Below are 16,319 nucleotides of genomic sequence, written 5' to 3' on the forward strand. Positions count from 1 at the left end.
AGAAAATAGCTGTTATTTCAACCTCACTCCCAGTAGAGTCACTCAGGTGATCATCAAAATAAGTTCACCCTTTGATCTAACAGCCAACTTGCAATTTTCTTTGGCAAGTTGACTTCTGAGTTTGACTTCCTCATCTGTAAAATGGGAATAAGGATATATGGTCTGCTTTTTCCCAAGGATGTGTAAGAATGAACTGAGATCACGCATGTAAAAAACACTTTGCAAGCTTACTTGAATTTGAACGCTGTCAAAATAAAAGATGAACCACTGTTCTTTAAACTTTCCTGTTATCATCTTTCTCTTCAGATTTGTGACAAACCTGTACTTCAACATTCAGTTTGAATGGTACTTAAAGAACTAGTTTAGAAGAGGTGGCAGGTAAATGTCTAATCAACCCACCTGCTCTACTTTGTGAAGTGAAAGTGAAAGTCGCTCAGTCATGTCTGACTCTTTGCGACCCCATGGACCATATAGTCCATGGAATTCTCCAGGCCAGAATACTGGAGTGAGTAGCCTTTCCCTTCTCCAGGGGATCTTCCCAACCCAGGGATCAAACCCAGGTCTCCCACATTGCAAGTGGATTCTTTACCAATTGAGCCACCAGGGAAGCCCTTAGAATCTTTGTGGATCTTCCCAAATTTTTTTAAAATTTTTATTTAATAAATGGTACAAAGCACAATGCCGAAAACATTAACAGTTAAAATTTCACCAAATAAAAAATACCATAGAATACACAGTTGTAAAAAGCTACATTAAGTTATTTTACAACTGCCTCAGGCTGCAAAAAGAAAAAAAACCCAATGCCATACCTAAGTTATCCCTCTCTCAAAATAATGCCATTTATGTTATAAACCATGAGCACCCCATCAAAAGATGGGAACTACTTTTGTTAATTCATATATATATATATATATATATATGACTATCACTTTGCTATACACCTGAAACAAACACAACACTGTAAATGAAATATAGTACAATATAAAATAAAAATAAGTAACAGACCTTTGGGGCTTTACACTGAGTTAAGAGTTCCTATCAGAGGGATAACAGCACCACAGCCGTACTGAATCCTCATGAAGGAGGCACATGAATGACTGGATTACAAGAGTTACAGGAATGAGAGCTGCTCACTTCCCAGAAACCACAGCTCACAGAAAACCAACAAAGGCACGAGATACAGACCATTTACTTATGAATGTGTAAAACTCAAGAAAGTCCATATTATTCCTACAACATGTTGAAAGTACTTCAGAATTCACACAATACCAATTTTCCTATGGTAAAAGATTTCCAAATTTTTATCATTGGTAGAAGCATCATTTCATTTCTGTTTTCTTACTGATATTTCTTACTCTGGTTGCTCTATCAATTATTGAGAAGGGTGAATTAAAATCTCCAGCTGTGACTGTGGATTTCTTTATTTCTGTCAGTTTTTTGCATTTTGAATTCCTTTTATTAGACCCATACATATTTATAGTTTTTCTTTCTCATGTGTTAACCATTTTATCATTATAAAGCTTCCCACTTTATTTCCATTAGTACTCCTTGCTGTGAAGTCCATTTTGCCTCTTCTTCCTTTTTTTTTTTTTAAGAAAAATTAAGAGTAGTTCCTTTGGCTGTGCTCGATCTTCGTTGTTGCATGAGCTTTCTCTAGTTGTGATGAGCAGCACCTACTCTCTAGTTTCAGTGCGAGGGCTTCTCATTACGTTAGCTTCTCTTGTGGAGCACAGGTTCTAGGGCTCCCAGGTCCTAGAGCATGGGCTTAATGGTTGTGGCATACAGGCTTAGTTGCTCTATAGCCCGTGGGATATTCCCAGATCAGGGATCAAACACATCTCCTGGATTGGCAGGCAGATTCTGTACCTCTGAGCCATCAGGATAGCCTTTGCCTCATTTTTATGACCATTCCAGGTTGCTTGTGTTTCCTGTTTGCATGGTGTGTCTTTTTCAGTCCTCTCACTTGTCCTTTATTTGTATCATTGTTTTTCAAGTGTGTGTAGTGAGAACTAGAGAATACTGATTAAAAAGAACAGTGTCTGACAGTCTCTGCCTTTTGATCGAAATGTTTAGTTCATTTCTCCTATGAGGTTTTCACAGTCAGGGTTTTGCTGATGGTATCCTCAAACCATTATTTAACATGCTTTCTGTTCCTTTTTTTCTCTTCATGTTGGGAGTTATATCAAGATGTTTGATCAGATTCAGTAACTGCTTTTTTTATTTTTTTTTTAGAATTTCTTTTTTTTTTTTTGGTTTTGCCATATATTGACATGAATTCGCCCCGGGTTTACATAAGTTCCCCCTCCTGAACCCCCCTCCCACCTCCCTCCTCCCTTTATCCTCCCTCTGGGTCATCCCCACATGCCAGCCCCGAGCATCCTATAACATGCATCGACCCTGAACTAGTGATTCATTTCACATATGACAACATACGTGTTTCAATGCCATTCTCCCAAATCATCCCACCCTCACTCTCTCCCATAGAGTCCCAAGACTGTTCTATACATCTGTGTCTCTTTTGCTGTCTCGTATACAGGGTTATCATTTGCATCTTTCTAAATTCCATATATATGCGTTAGTATACTGTATTGGTGTTTTTCTTTCTGGCTTACTTCACTCTGTATAATAGGCTCCAGTTTCATCCACCTCAGTAGAACTGGTTCAAATGCATTCTTTTTAATGGCTGAATAATACTCCATTGTGTATATGTACCAAAGCTTTCTTATCCATTCGTCTGCAGATGGACATCTAGGTTGCTTCCATGTCCTGGCTATTATAAACAGTGCTGCAATGAACATTGGAGTACATGTGTCTCTTTCAATTCTGGTTTCCTCGGTGTGTATGCCCAGGAGTGCAATTGCTGGATCATATGGCAGTTCTATTTCCAGTTTTTTTGAGGAAAGATTCAGTAACTGCTTTTTTTAAAATTTTGGTAGCAAGTGTTGTGCATTTTGGGCTTCCCACGTGGCACTAGTGGTAAAGAACCAATGCAGGAGATGTAAGAGATATGAGAGACAGGGTTTCCATCCCTGGTTGGGGAAGAGCTTCTAGAGGAGGGCATGGCAACCCACTCCAGTATTCTTGCCCAGAGAATCTTATGGACAGAGGAGCCTGGCAGGCTATGGTTCAAAGGGTTGCCAAGAGTTGGACGTGACTGAAGTGACTTAGCAAGTGCACACACACACACATGTTGTGTGTTTTATTAGACAGCTAATACCTGGCATTTCTGAAATTAGTTGTATTAGTAGAGGTTACAAAACTGTTGGATTCTAAATATGTCACTCCAATTTCATTTATTAGACAAATCTGCAAAGAAGAACTACACCTCTAACTATTTAGTTACCTTGAACAGCTCATAAAGGGGTGGCTAGATAAACGCTTTATTCTTTTGTCAGTTTTTAAAATAGTGAGTTGTACAGCATCTTCCATAGACATTGAGGAGTTTGTAAAGAAATGTGTAAGAATTTATAAGGATTTCTGCCTTTTGCCTCTTAGCTTTAACCCCGAATCTGAGTCAAAGCAGCCATTTTTTCCGCTTACCATAGACACTTTCATATAAAATATTACAACCTTCCCTTATTTCTTCTTCATGGTTGATTTTTTCTCTTGATTACTGTTAACTCCTCTCCTCTACTTTTTCCCTCCCTCTCTAGTTTCTAATACCTTCCTCAGCAATTCTACTTCAGCCACTAAAATTCTTCCCACTATGGCCATACCACCCTGAACGCGCCCGATCTCGTCTGAAATTCTTCCCATGCTTCAGGCAGCCAGTACCCTAGTGGTCTCTGACCCAATTTTGGAAAGCAGCATCTGAAAATATTTATTTTGATTGCTTTTACAACTAGTTAGTTTTTTTTTCAGGCAGTTGCAAAGGAATACATAGAGGGGAAAAGTTCAGTATTGACACTAATGGGGTGACCACAAAAAGCCCAACCACTTCATGAGCACACAAGACATTTAGCCAACTATAGCTAAGCAGTGCTGTGTATATCCAGTGGATTACTCGGCAAGAGAAGCTACTCAGAACCAAAATCTTTCCAAGCATATTTTTACTGTAATTTTTTATTATTAGGTAGAAAATCATTCTCAGTCTATTTTCTATAATTACTCTATATAAAAACATCACATTTACTTCTGATTTTTGTTTTTCTTTTAAGTAAGTTTAAGAAAATAAATGTTTTTTCCCATCCAAGTGAGAAAGAAAAGACATGCCATGTGACTTCCCAAGAAAGCCTTGTAGATAGAATTTAGCAATTCTCCAATGCAATTATTTCATGGCCTTTTGCCTGAATAATTCTAAGCTGCTTCTCCAGAGGAAATGAGTCAGAAGAAATATGCTTGTCATGTCCTTCTTCCTTGGGAGACTTCTCTTGATATCTTGTAGATCCATGAGGCTTCATTAAATGCAAGTCTTTTGACTTGTCTGCTTATTTTTTCAATCTGATTTTGATAATCTGTTTCTGGGATACTTTAAAACCGTATGGTATGTGTAAGATATCAATGTTAGGAAATAAGAGTTGCAAATGTGTTCTGCTTTCTGTAGCTCTGTACCTAATGTCAGACTCTGCCTGCTAATTCAGGAGACTCAGGTTCTGTCCTTGGATCAGGGAGATCCCCTGGAGAAGGAAATGGCAACCTATTCCAGTATTCCTGCCTGGAGAGTTCTATAAAGAAAGGAACCTGGCGGGCTACAGTCTGTGGGGTCACAAGAGTTGGACACGACTTAGCGACTATACAACAAGAACCTAATGTCAGCACCTGGGGGCAGGAGTTTGCCTGATGGTAGACCTCAGGGAGAGGCCACGAGAGGCAGCTGTGTTGAGGTGCATTCTGAAAGAGAACTGCTTAGCTGTGCAGTGGCAACAGCAGGAACAGGCAGGATGGTACTTGACACTGATCTCACAGAGGAAGATAGTCATGGGAACTTGGGCTAACTTTGTCCCTTGGGCACTTTGGCAGGTCTTAGAAACTGTAGAGTAATTCCTCAATTCATTAAAATTTGAAAATTGGTGTCTCATTTGATATGAGATTATAATGACTCAGCTTATTAAACTTATAGATGAGAGCTAAACTTATTTTTAGTGTGTCAAGGTCTGGCCATGTAGGACACCCCTTGACTCCAGAGCCATCCTGGTTTCAGTCACTCCAGGATAGACCAGTAGAGCAGTCAGTCCCCAAAGCAAAACAGATAGAGGATATGAATGAGTCTTTGCTGGTATTTAACTTATATTCATTTAACAACTATTAAACATCAACTGCCTGGCTTCCCTGGTGGCTCAGATGGTAAAGAATCCGCCTTTGGTTAAGGAGACCCAGGTTCAATCCCTGGGTCAAGACGATTCGCCTGGAGAAGGGAATGGCTACCCACTCCAGTATTCTTGCCTGGAGAATTCCATGGACAGAGGAGCCTGGAGGGCTATAGTCCGTGGGGTCACAGAGAATCAGACATGACTGAGCAACTAACACAAATATTAACCACGCCAAGGATGGTCATACAGCAGTCAACCATGATAAATATGAGGCCTGCTTGATTAGTGCTGGCATTGAGGTAAACTGGCTCCAACCACCCAGGCAGGCCCAGAGCTGAGGGGATTGTAAGCAGGAAGGCAATGAATAGTCTTCAAACTTGTTTTACCAATTTTGGAAAAAACATGATTCCTTGATGGATTTTTTTAAAAAATCTGATATCATCATTATTACATTTAAATGTTTCAGGTGATACAGTTTATCATACATTGTAGATATTGACACTGGAAATAAAATTCCTTCTTTTAAATGTATAAGTGAAATCTTGTTATAATAGACTTAATAGCTACCATTTTTTATATTTAAAAACATCTTAATTAGCTTTGTAACAATTGGAAATACTGTATTGCTCCTTGAATTCCATTCTGTTTCTCCCATAGAATATTATTCTAGGATAATAAAAAACAATTTTTTTTCAGCTGCACCTTTCAGCATACAGGATCTTAGTTTCCCAAACAGGGATCAAACCCATGCCTCTTGAAGTGGAAGCTCAGAGTCCTAACCCCTGGACCACCAAAGAAGTCCCAGAATTTTGTTCTAATGTTTTTTTCTTAAAAGTCTTATTGATCACCCTATTAAATACTTATCAGCATATTATATATATTTGTTCTTTCTATTACCATAAAGTTCCAAGAGTCTAATGTCCAAATGACATACATACTAGAAATTTTATTTGAAATATCTCTTTCAATGAATTGAGTAGGTACTGCTTTTGGTGACTTGGTTAATGTAGTCAATTGTCTTAAGTGTTCCTCTGGTGAGCAGAGATCTTTACACCCTCTAGTAATTCCTCATATTAAGAACTGTGAGGGGTCTGATATTTTACAGGTTACCCTGCCATAATTTCATGGATGCTGGCAGCACACAGGAGGTAATTACAGCAGTAGCAATAGCCAGAATATTCCCATTTTTGCACTGGTTCTCTGAACTCCAGTTCCCTCAGGGCCAATGTGAATGGGCCCAGGTGGATGCTGCTCACACAATTCATTGCATTTCAGGAGAGAATTCTGAACTTAGGAAACCCAAATCTTTTTTTAATGGTCAATAATGATGCCTTCCATTTGCTCAAGTGTTATTCTGGGCAGTAACTATATTAGTTTCCAAGGGTTGCGGTTACAAAATACCACAAGTCTGGTTGTTTAAAACAATAGAAATTCACTGTCTCTCAGTTCTAAAGGCTACAAGTCTGAAATCAAGATGGTGGCAGGGCTATCTTCCCTCTGAAACCTATAGAAGAATCCTTCCTTGCTGATGTTTCATTAGCAATCTCTGGTATTTTTTGGCATATAGCTGCATGACTCCAGTCATCACTTGGCATTTTCTCTGTCTTCACATGGATGTCTTCTTATAAGGACACCAGTCATATTGGACAAAGGGCCTGCCATACTCCATATGTGTTTGTGCGTGCTTAGTCACTCAGTCATGTCAGACTCTTTGCGACCCTGTGGATTGTAGCCCACCAGGTTCCTCTGTTCATGGGGATTCTCCAGGCAATAATGCTGGAGTGGGTTGCCATGTCCTCCTCCAGAGGATCTTCCCAACCTAGGTCTCCCAAATTGTAGGCAGAGTCTTTACCATCTAAGCTGTCAAGGAAGCTCAAAATACTGGAGTGGATAGCCTCTCTCTTCTCCAGGGGAACTTCCTCACCCAGGAATTGAACTGGGGTCTCCTGCATTGCAGGTGTATTCTGGACCAGCTGAGCTACCAGAGAAGCCCACTCCAGTATGACCTCATCTTAACTAATTAGATCTCCAACAACCCTGTTGCCAAATAAATTCCCATCCCGAGGTACTGGGGATTATGACGTCAACATCTTTTTGTGGGGAGGGGCATCATTCAGCCCTTAGCAGTGAACATGTCTACTTTTTAGGTGAAGGGGCATGCTGTCTTCCAAGGATGCTCACCAGGACACATGCATCTTTGAAAGACAGTCCAGAATTAAGGGCAGTTAGTGCTTCACTCAAGACCCATAAACAATCTTCTGATACACCACATAAACTTATGGGTAAGAAGTGAGTTTGCTTTTATGTAAGAGAAGAGCCATTACTAAAGAAAATAGAAAGCATAACCTGTCAAAGGCACCTTCACAGAGATTCATTTGGGGGAAAGAGTTTATGCAGAAGTTGAAGTTGAAATTGATTTCTTAGAAATGACCTTTATCCTAGTATTTCTCGGGGCATATTCACATACCCCAGGTGGTGGAGTCTCAGTGTGAAAGATCACTGTTATAAAAGACACGGAGGTGTATCTGGGCCATGAGTAGCTACACCCAGTACAGCTTTAAAGTATTCCTGGTCTTGAAATGCCCCCTTCCATTTTCCTGAACTTTGAGAGGTGTCTTTCCTAAAGGTTGCAGTTGGGCTGAGAAGTGTCATCAGCGAATTAAGAGAGTCTCTGCATTTGCTTAGGGAAAAGATCAGGAGTGGGCAGCAGTAGGGAGTCTGGAAATGTGTAGGAGGTGGTTTGTAACAGAGCAATGAATAACCTGTGTAGATATAGCATGGATCGATGAGGAACAGACCTGAGGCTAAGGCAGCAGACACCTTGAGGGGTCCTGATTCTCAGAAACAGTGAGGAGGGGAAAGTGTCAAGACCCTGAAATTCCTACAGTTACGCAGCATGGAGGGTTGAAGTTTTCTTAAAAAGGGTGTTAAGAAATCCATGTGACCTTATTTTACACTCTTGTTGACACAGCCTGGACATGCCAGTTAAACTTTTTTTTTTACTTTATTTTTGGCTGCAAGGCGTCTTCACCGCTACATGCGGGCTTTTCTCTAGTTGTGGTGCACAGGCTTCTCATTGCAGTGGCTTCGCTTGTTGCAGGGCACGGGCTTCAGTAGTTGTGGTACACAGGCTTAGTTGCCCTGCAGCATGTGGGATCTTCCCAGACTAGGGATAGAACCTATGTCCCCTGCATTGGCAGGCAGATTCTTAACCACTGGACCACTAGAGAAGTCCCAGTTAAACTTTTAGACCCAATTGTGTATGACTAAATTGATGTGGAATCATACAATTTCACAGTAAATTGTTAATGCAGACACAATGACTTATTTGCATAATTTTTGCAACTATGCCTTTCCATAATGAGGCCACTTTCTCAGACATGTGTTTGTCACCATCTGGCTTAGCAAGTACATTTGTCCTTGGAAAGCTTGAGAAGGTGATTCTTTGCATATTTTTTTTAAAATGTTATTTTTAGTTTAAAAACCTGCAAAAATCTCCAGGAGCAATAATGTTTCATTTCATCAAAGTTGAGTCTCTGTGGTCTTGTTTCGTTTTTAAAGGGATGGGTGATATTGAGGAAAAGTTTCTTGTCTGTGTCCTCAGGGAATTAACTTCCAATGAAGTAAGACCTACAGGAGCTAAAGAGATAACTCAGCTTCAAAAAAACAAAAAAAATTGTACTGATTTGTCAGACATCAGTTAACTACAAGTGAGAGTTGTTAATAGTATTGAAAATCTGTCAACTGCTTAGCTTCCAATAATAAAATTCTTCTTGGGGAAAGTATTAAATGCTTGGAAGAAACAGTTTGAGAAGATACTTAAAATAGGATTATTCTGGTTACCTGCAGGGTCCTTTTGCTTCCCTGGAAGAATTGGCATGGGCCTGGGAGGGGAGAAAAGGGATTGCCCTACCTTATATAATTAAATAGGGAGCTTTCCAGGTGGCACTAGTGGTAAAGAACCTGCCTGCCAATGCAGGAGGTACAAGAGATGCAGGTTGGATCCCTGGGTCAGAAAGATCCCCTGGAGGGGGGAATGGCAATCCACTCCAGTATTCTTGCCTGGGAAGAAAGCCAGTGGACAGAGGAGCCTGGTGGGCTATAGTCCATGAGGTTGCAAAGAGTTGGACACAACTGAGCAACTAACACTTTCAGAGTTATTAGAGCAGAAGTCACTGTTAAAACTGTGTATCAGTTCATGGGAGAGCTAAGGCCTTTCTTGGGCTAGTCGCCAACTTTAGTAGCCTCAAGACAGAATTCCTGCTGGAAGGTGGCATTGAGTGATTGGTTAGGATGCTAGAGGGTGGTAATAGGGTGGGTGTTTTACCTAATATGGGGTCAGGGAGCCAGCCGGTTTAGATCAGGGTGGTCTCATGACAGTGGTTTCTATGGGGCTTGGTCAGTTCTGGAGATGACCTTGGTATAGGGCTCCACATCTGTGGCCTTGGTACAAGGCTTTGCACCTGTGATCTTGGTACAGGGTTCCATATTAATCTTTGGACCACCAGTATGTTTGTGCTCATTGTGTCCGACTCTTTGCAACCTCATGGACTGTAGCCCAGCAGGCTTCTCTGTCCATGGAATTTTCCAGGCAAGAATACTGGAGTGGGTTGCCATTTTCTCCTCCAGGGGAATCTTCCTAGCCCAGGGATCGGAACTGTATCTCCTACATTGGCAGGCAGATTCTTTAAAGTCCCCAAAATGTGTAACATTAGACAATGCTGTAGGTACTTAATAACATTGTCAATATTTTGGTATTATGAGTTTTGTTTGTTTTTTGACACTAATAGATTTCTGTTAAATTTTGGGGGCCTCTCTTTGGTGTCTGAACTCTCTAGAAAGGCTCTGTCAAAACTGACATGATTGCAAAACCTTTTATTTGGTGGCAAGAAGGTTGGGAGTGAGAGTAACCTGGAACTAGCCAGCAGAGGGCAACAGCTCCTGACCTGAGGTTTTGTTTCTGTCCTGGCAACATCGGTGTAGTGTAGCTTCTTCTGGACAGTGGAAAGTTGAGCAGTGCAGGAGTTATCACCAAAATGACCATTTTTAGTGTGCTTTAATGACTGCTCTTGTACAGACAGGTATTCGGGAAAGATTTAGTTCAAGAAATGAGTCAGAACCTCTACTGTCCTCTTCACTGAATTTTGACTGAGAAATTCCAAACTTTCTTCTCACCCAGCAACTGTGCGGTGATCTTTTCCTGACTCAGAACCGTTCACCAATGACTGGCATCTTGCGGTTGCTGGATTATAGAGACTTTTTTGGTTCGTTCTGAGGCTTGTGCCTCCTCCCCATATCATCAGACCACAGCGCTTCCTGTGCCTGGAGTGTTTAGAAGGATGACTAGGGAGTTATTCCTTAGCATTTCGGGAGGAGGAAGGAGGGTCACATACCCTTTGAGTTTATATTGATGTATGTTCCTCCTCCCAGAAAAATGTCCATGATGACAAAATTTTCTTTTTTAATTTCAAGGATTCACAGAAACTCCTATGGGTCCACGCACCTCAGGGTAAAAATCTCTGTTGGTGACAAACTCTTGAAAGATTTTGAAATAATGCTACTTTTGATAGAGCCTTTTTAGAAAGTTCAGACGTCGAAGAGATCCAAAAAAGATTCATCTGAAACCTACCAGCTCCAAATAAGTTATTCAGGAAATGCAGTATGTCTTGAAGGTTAGGACCTTAGTACCTCAAATAAATTATTGTTTTTTAGTCATGAAGTCATGTCCGATCCTTTTGTGACACCGTGGATTGTGGCCCACCAGGCTCCTCTGTCCATGGGACTCACTAGGCAACAATACTGGAGTAGGTTGCCATTTCCTTCACCAGAGGATCAAACTCTTGTCTCCTGCATCGGCAGGTGGATTCTTTGCCACTGACCCACCAGAGAAGGCTGATCTTAAATACTGAATGTTTTCACCTGGATATCCTATAGGCAACTTAGCACTTTTCTTTCCCAAATTGTTCTACTTGGCTTCCTTGATTTTTCTTGGTAAGACTTCTGTTCCAGTGATCCTCACTTTAAACTTTGGGATCATCTTTGATTCCCTTCTGTCATCAGTTCAGTTCAGTCCCTCAGTTGTGTCCGACTCTTTGCGACCCCATGAATTGCAGCACGCCAGGCCTCCCTGTCTATCATGAGAAACGCTGGGCTGGAAGAAGCACAAGCTGGAATCAAGATTGCTGGGAGAAATATCAATAACCTCTCTGTCATACTCAACATTAGACCTTCAGAGCACTTTCACAGTCATTTCCTTTTTCCATTTTGATCTTCATTTGGGGCTTTTATTAGTGAAGCCTGGATTAGAAATTTAGCCTCTTACCTTCTGTTTCTTTGTATTCCAGTCCATCCTTCTTACCTTCACCAGGCAATTATTTTAAAACTCTGGTTTGATGGGGTTTCTCATGCTCTGATCCTTGTCCCGCTTTATTTTTCCCCTCGTCACCGTTTCTCACATTTCAGTCAAAATGGAATACGGGAGAAAAAAAAAGTAGATGACGCGTTCTGCCCTGTATTTTCTTACCTCTTAGCCTTTGCTCAGTTTTCTTTGTTTAGACTAATTCTAGTCTAGGAATTCTTAATTTTTTTTGTATAATGGGATGGATATCTTTGGCTATGAAGTCTGTGAAGCTGATGGACACTTTCTCAGAATGTTTTTAATACCTCAAATTACATACATGGAATTACAAAGGAAAACAGTTATATTAAAATACAGTTATAAAAATATTTTAAAATCTGTGATATCATATGTATTTATAGATTCATTTATAAATAACAGGACCTTGTAATGGTCCTAATTGTTATCATATCAGTTAATTGCCGACATCTGCATTGGAAGACGATATTAAGTATCAACTAGAGGTTAGTGAAAATAAAGATGTATTGCTTTCCTCAATTAAGTTCATTGACTCCAGGTTCAAAGTTTTAATCTAGGTCATTGAAACTCAAACGCGAGTATGTACCAGTGTCACCTGGATGCTTACTAACCACAAAATGCTATGACTCATGATTGAATAGGGCAAGCATAGACTCTAGAATTTGCATTTCTAACGAGTTCCCAGGTGTTGCTGATGTTGCAGGTCCAGGATCTACACTTTAAAAATCTCCAATCAACAATGTATCTTTACTTCATGCTATCTTTACCTACCAAAATCCTATGCCTCCCTAAACCCAGGAAGACTACATCTTCTGTATTAGGTTTTCCCTCAGCACCTCTATCAGAAATCTCTTCCCTTTCAAGGAATCTTGCCCCAATTTATTCAGACCACTCTCATGGCATTTAGCTTCCTACTTTGTTTTATGGTCCCTGGGGTGCAACATACCTGGAGCTCCAGTCTCCCAATTTACTCATGTGACTGGCAATGCTGTGAAACTTCAAACCTTCATGAGGGAGTAAATGTCTTTTTTCATTCATTAGACTATGAGATCTTCTGTAGTTTGAAACATGTTATATTTTGTGGGAGGGAGGAGTTTGAAAGGGAAAAAGGGAAGTTCCAATGGAGAACTGCTCATTAGGGAAATTTAGCAGCATAGAAATTAGTAAGGTAAGAGAACACTCATTTTATTCACTTAATACTCTTACTGAGTGTCATGTGTTGAAATAGCCTTTATCCTGATTTTAACATTTATAACAAAGTAGGTTACCTACTGGGCCTTCCAGTAAAAGTTCAGAAAGATGTCCATTGGCCCATGATGATTGTGTAGCATACGGCCTTATCCAGGTAACTGGTTAAGAATGCTGTGTAACTCAGAGTCCTGGGTGTGGGTCTGGATTATCTAATACAAAGTTTCCAGTGTAGCACTCGAGTTAATGTTGAAGACAGAATGAACCCATTGAGGCCTTGACTACAGTATGGCTTCTCTGCTGCTGCTGCTGTGTCTGACTCTTTGCGACCCCATGGACTACAGCCCAACAGGCTCCTCTGCCCATGGGATTTTCCAGGCAAGAGTACTGGAGTGGGGTGCCAAGGCCTTCTCCATGGCTTCTCTATACCTGGCCAAAACTCCCACCCAGTGACTATCCCTGGTTTGAAGTCAGCCTGGGAGGAGACACAGAATTAGGTAAGTAATGAGTCGCGAGATTCTGATTTTATCCCTGAACCTCTTCCTCCCTGTATTCCTCCCTTTCTCCCTTTTTAATCCAGTGACCAGGATAGTGATCCTGTAGATTAGAAGTTAGTCTATAGGGTCTTATAAAATTTCTTCCAAACTGAAAATTCTGAGACTCTATAAAACCAATCCACAAACGGTGTTCCCCCTTGCAATGAGAAAATTGAGTTTGTGGTATTTGCTTGTTCCTTTGTTTTGACTCATGTATTTAGCAGAAACTATGCCTTTGTGAAGAAGCATGTTGGAGAATTCAGCACGAATCTTCTGTCTTTACCTTGCTGTGTTTGTATGAATTGTGGAATCTTAGTTATTCTGTCATATTTAAGTAATGACTATATAGGCAAAGTAATAATTATTAACAGTAAGGATAATAAACATTTGCCCATAGTGCTTTTCAGTTCTAAATGGCTATGAGGAGACTGAATGCAATCTGCTAATATTAGTCAAGGCTATGGTTTTTCCCATGGTCATGGATGGATGTGAGAGTTGGACTGTGAAGAAAGCTGATCACCAAAGAATTGATGCTTTTGAACTGTGGTGCTGGAGAAGACTCTTGAGAGTCCCTTGTACCGCAAGGAGATCCAACCAGTCCATTCTAAGGGAGATCCATCCTGGGTGTTCATTGGAAGGACTGATGCTAAAGCTGAAACTGCAATACTTTGGCCACCTCATGTGATGAGTTGACTCACTGGAAAAGACTCTGATGCTGGGAGGGATTGGGGGCGGGAGGAGTGGGGATGACAGAGAATGAGATGGCTGGATGGCATCACCGACTCTGTGGACATGAGTTTGAGTGAACTCCAGGAGTTGGTGATGGACAGGGAGGCCTGGCGTGCTGTGATTCATGGGGTCACAAAGAGTCGGACACAACTGAGCGACTGAACTGAACTGAATATTAGTCATTCTGCTTGTGTTATTCCTTATCTTGGGTCAGAGGGTTTCTCTTGGATGGTACTCTGTTCCAACTGTGTAAAAGGGCTCCTCTCAATAGTTACTGAATTTTTTCAATATTCGGCATAATTCCAAACTCTTTAACTCATTCTTTGTGGGTGTAGTTGTTCTCTTAAGATGTTAAGAAAGATTCATTCTCTGTTGCTAGCTGTCCATCAATTTCTATTCTGACATATGCCTTTAAAATAAATTTATCCTCCTCTTGCGGTTACATAGGAAACCACTATTAATAAATTCTTTACCATAAGGGAAAAAAGCAGAAATTTTTTGAAGGCTTTGAATAGAGCTGAGAATAAAATCTTGATCTTTGGTAATTCAGCACGTTTTTATTTTTATTTTTTGCTGTGTCGCTCGGCTTGTGGAAATATTAGTTTCTGGACCGGGGATTGAACCCAGACCTCAGCAGTGAAAGAAAGCACGGAGTCCTAACCACTGGACCACCAGGGAATTTTCTCAGCAGACATTTTGAACCCCTACTTCCCTAAGACAGTGAACTAACAATGATGGCTAACCTTTCTTGAATGCTCGCTATGAATTTGGCACCGTGCAAAGCTCTATGTGCTCTGTCTATCTTAATCCTCCTACCATCATATCTGATAGGAAGCTAATCCCATTTTTCAGGTAGACAAACTGAGGCATAGAATAGTTACATAACTTGCCCAAAGTTATACTGCTAGTAAGGAAACAAAGCTGGGCCTGGGATCTGCCCTTATCTGACTCCACAACCTGAATTTCTAACTACTTCTTTATACTGTTAAGTACTCCAGGTTACAGGGGTGAGTAAGGCATGCCTTGCCTTGAAGAAGTTTACTATTTTGAGGTCCTAAGTTCAGTTCAGTTGCTCAGTTATGTCCAGCTGTTTGTGACCCCATGAACCGCAGCACACCAGGCCTCCCTGTCCAAAACCAACTCCCAGAGTCCACCCAAACCCATGTCCATTGAGTCGGTGATGCCATCCAGCCATCTCATCCTCTGTCATCCCCTTCTCCTCCTGTCCTCAATCTTTCCCAGCATCAGGGTCTTTTCCAATGAGTCATCTCTTCGCATCAGGTGGTCAAAGTATTGGAGTTTCAGCTTCAGCATGAGTCCTTCCAATGAACACCCAGGACTGATCTCTTTAGCATGGACTGGTTGGATCTCCTTGCAGTCCAAGGGATTCTCAGGAGTCTTCGCCAGCACCACAGTTCAAAAGTATCAATTCTTTGGCACTCAGCTTTCTTCACAGTCCAACTCTCACATCCATACATGACCACTGGAAAAACCATAGCCTTGACTAGACAGACTTTGTTGACAAAGTAATATCTCTTCTTTTTAATATGTTGTCTAGGTTGGTCATAACTTTCCTTCCAAGGAGTAAGCATCTTTTAATTTCATGGCTGCAATCACCATCTGCAGTGATTTTGAAGCCCAGAAAAATAAAGTCAGCCACTGTTTCCCCATCTATTTGCCATGAAGCGATGGGACCAGCTGCCATGATTTTAGTTTTCTGAATGTTGAACTTTAAGCCAACATTTTCACTCTCCTCTTTCACTTTCATCAAGGGGATCTTTAGTTCTTCACTTTCTGCCATAAAGGTGGTGTCATCTGCGTATCTGAGGTTATTGATATTTCTCCCAGCAATTTTGATTCCAGCTTATGTTTCCTCCAGCCCAGTTTCCTGTCAGCCCAGGGTGACAATATACAGCCTTGACGTACTCCTTTTCCTATTTGGAAACAGTCTGTTCCATGTCCAGTTCTAACTGCTGCTTCCTGACCTGCACACATGTTCAGTGAATGTTGCCCCATGCGTGCACCTCTCTCTTTGGTTGTTTTCTGAATGTCCTAGATGGTTTTGCATAGTTCTGGATATATGAATAGACCCTGAGGATCATCTGACTGGTCTGGTATTTCTTTTCAATTAGTGCCAGCCATGTAGATGGTGCTTGAGAACTGTTTGTTGAATGGAAACCTTCTTTATTCTAATCCCAAACCAAACTGAATTCCCTTGATTGCAATCCCCAACCAAAAGCA

The sequence above is a fragment of the Moschus berezovskii genome, chromosome 6, assembly GCF_049115385.1.
Source record: "Moschus berezovskii isolate FMDL1 chromosome 6, NW_MosBer_1.0, whole genome shotgun sequence".
Classification (NCBI taxonomy): domain Eukaryota; kingdom Metazoa; phylum Chordata; class Mammalia; order Artiodactyla; family Moschidae; genus Moschus; species Moschus berezovskii.